The 2,992-nt window shown below is 42.3% G+C and overlaps 1 pseudogene; it reads left to right on the top strand.

Moving 5' to 3' along the window:
- Nucleotides 1–993: 993 nt before the first annotated feature.
- Nucleotides 994–2,678, top strand: LOC149223356 (EIN3-binding F-box protein 1 pseudogene; annotated as a pseudogene).
- The last annotated feature ends 314 nt before the right edge of the window (nucleotides 2,679–2,992 follow it).

The following is a 2,992-nucleotide window of genomic DNA, read 5'->3' as shown; positions in this document are numbered from 1 at the left end:
TCTGATAACACTGCCAAGAAGCTTCGTATGGCATAAATTGCAGAGCAGTAAAGGCATTAGTGGACTGAAAAGAAAATGTCATACAGATCAACTTGGTTAATAATTTACTCAGTCCATCTATATTTAAGAAGCACATCTATAATAATTGAAAAGCCACTGACCTTGAAGAAGAGGGGATGGTTGAGGTTCTGTTCCTCCATCTGTTTGAGGACTGCAAGCCAATCTACTCTTTTGGGCTTCATTATTCTCACCCACTTCATGATTAATTCAGATGGATCATCCTCTTCTGATAAACAAATTATATGTTTCATCAAGGCCTTGCTCCTTCCAGACAACTTTGGAGGCAGAGCTTCTATGAGCCTTTTTTGCGCCTTATCCAATCCATTGTCGTCTACATCAGCCCACCTCAATCCCTTGCCCTTTACTTGTTGGTTGTCTTTATCTCCCCAACATCAGAATCTGATTCGTCCTCTGCATCTTCAACCTCAAATTCATAATACTTTTCTTCTTCGGTTGTCGCTGTTGCTATCGTTAATGGGTGTCCGGGGCTTTAATGTTTTGGACTTTTGATTTGTGGATTTTAAATCATTTGCTACGTTTCTTTCCATCCATTTTACCTTGTGCTTTTGCTTGTTCTTGCTGGGTTTAAGGCAACCTTTGACTATCATTTAGCATCTTAGGAGCAGGAGCCTTGGTTTTGTCTAGTTTTAGGCCTTCAGCTGCTGTGTAATTATTTGAATAATGAATCTTAATATTAACTTAAAAGGGATAAATGTATTATCACTCTATTCATCAATCTGGAATTGTTCTCTGAACGATCTGTGGGTTTGTTTCAACTTTTCAAGTATGGTAGATGATTTACGAGGGTTGGTTGTGATCTGTTGGGTGCTTTTTTACAGAGTTTGTGGCTTTGTTGGCTGTTTCTTAACACTTTATGTTTGGTTTATTTGCCATTGAGGTAGTAAAAAAATGACTGGTGCTATATATCTTTTGTGCTGAGGGTGCTATATCTTGGATCTGCAGGTGATGAAGACTTTGGAAGGCCTAAGTTTTCTGGTCATGTGGATACAGATCTTTTCTTGTCTCTTGCACCTCGAATGGAAGTACTTTGCCCTCCTCGGAAAAGACTCCGTGGTAATTTCATCATACCATTCAGAGAGACAAAGCCAAAGCAAGAACAGAAAGATCTTATTAGCATGCTGCCTGATGAATGTCTTTTTGAAATATTCAGGCATCTACCAGCAGCTCGAGACCGCAGCGTATCCGCGTGTGTCTCGAAGCGCTGGCTTATGCTCCAGAGCAGCATGCGGAGAAGTGAAATCAAGAGATCCAAGCCAAGCCCCAAAACTTGTGGAGAAACACCTAATAGAGACTGCTCAGAACAGAGTAAACTGTGTCAAGAGAATGCAAGTTTTACCGAGAACAATTTTGAAGAGTTTTCCGATGATGGATTTGGTGAAGTGGAATATTTAGAGTCAGAGTCAACGGAGTTCGACGTAGGATGGAAAGGAACAGGTGAAAAGCAGCCAAGGTGGGCTATTGGAGACCTGTCCAGGTGTTTGGAAGGAAAGAGAGCTACTGATATTAGGCTTGCAGCAATTTCTATAGGCATGGGTGGTCGAGGAGGACTAGGCAAGCTCAAAATCCGAGGAAATCACCCTTCCCGAGGGGTGAGTGATCTAGGTCTTAGTACAATTGGTCTTGGATGCCCAGCACTCAGGGTCTTATCTCTCTGGGATTGCCCCTTAATTAGCGGCAAGGGACTGTTGGCAATTGCTAAGGGCTGTCATCTGTTGGAAAAGCTTGACCTGTTCAACTGCCCATTGATTGGAGACAAGGGTTTGGAAGCTATTGCGGAAAATTGCCCTGGCTTATTAACCCTCAACATAGAAAGCTGCCCAAAAATCGGAAACAAGTCCCTGGAAGCAGTTGGGCAGCACTGTCCCAATCTTAAATCCTTATCCGTCAGTGACTGTTCTCTTGTTGGTGACCAAGGGATTATGTCTTTAGTGTCGAGTTCAACAAAGCTGGAGAAGGTGAAGCTGCAGGCCGTAAAAGTTACTAATCATACTTTAGCTGCTATCGGACTTTACTGCAAGAATTTAACTAAATTAACATTTGTAAATCTCCAGAAAGTCACAGAGAAGGGTTTTCAGGCTCTGGGAAATTCTTCAGTTATGCAAAAGCTGAAACTGCTGTCAATTACCTGTTGTCGAGGATTAACAGACCCGGGTTTGGAGTCCATCGGACAAGGCTGCCCTAGTGCGCGCAAGTGTGAATTATTGTCTGACAAAGGTTTGAAAGCATTTACCAAAACTGCAATTTCGCTTGAAAATTTACAGTTAGAGGAATGCAATATGATATCTCACTTTGGCCTGATAGATGCTTTAGGAAGCTGTAGTGGAAAGCTGAAGGTGCTCACACTTGAAAAATGCACCGGGATCAAAGAGTCTGGACTTAGGGAAGTTCCAGTACCCACCTGTGAATCTTTGAAATCTCTTAATATTCGCTCATGCCCATTCCTTGGAAATGGATGCTTGGCTTTACTGGGACTCTGCAGGCATGGCACAAGATGCCATGGGCTTGGGACTCTTCTCGACCTCGACGAGACACGAGACACATACGGCGATAGACAGGCGGGAATGATAGCAGAAAAGAGGGATATCGACCCCCGTTAGGCGCCGATAACAAAAATGCCTACCATTCCGCCTGAAGGATGAAGACCGTAACATAAATGCTTAAACAATTTCCAACTGAACGTGGATGCCAGACGTCAGTCTCAGAAACGAAAGGACGACGAAAGTTTCTTTCAAAGGAAGGCCTATCGGCCTAAAAAGCATTTCCATATTTTTCCTAGAGTGAGAATCATCAATTTAAAAATATGGATACTACTAATGTTTTGTGCTCCAAAACCAAAAAACATGGATACTACTAATGTTTTGTGCTCCAAAACCAAAAAATTTGATATTACTCGTACTGCAACACAATTACA

This window comes from Pinus tabuliformis, chromosome Q (assembly GCF_031772625.1).
Source record: "Pinus tabuliformis cultivar Carrire ecotype Pingquan chromosome Q, CPIR1, whole genome shotgun sequence".
Lineage (NCBI taxonomy): Eukaryota > Viridiplantae > Streptophyta > Pinopsida > Pinales > Pinaceae > Pinus > Pinus tabuliformis.
Note: the sequence above shows the minus strand (reverse complement) of the source record. Positions and strands in the feature narration are given on the sequence as shown.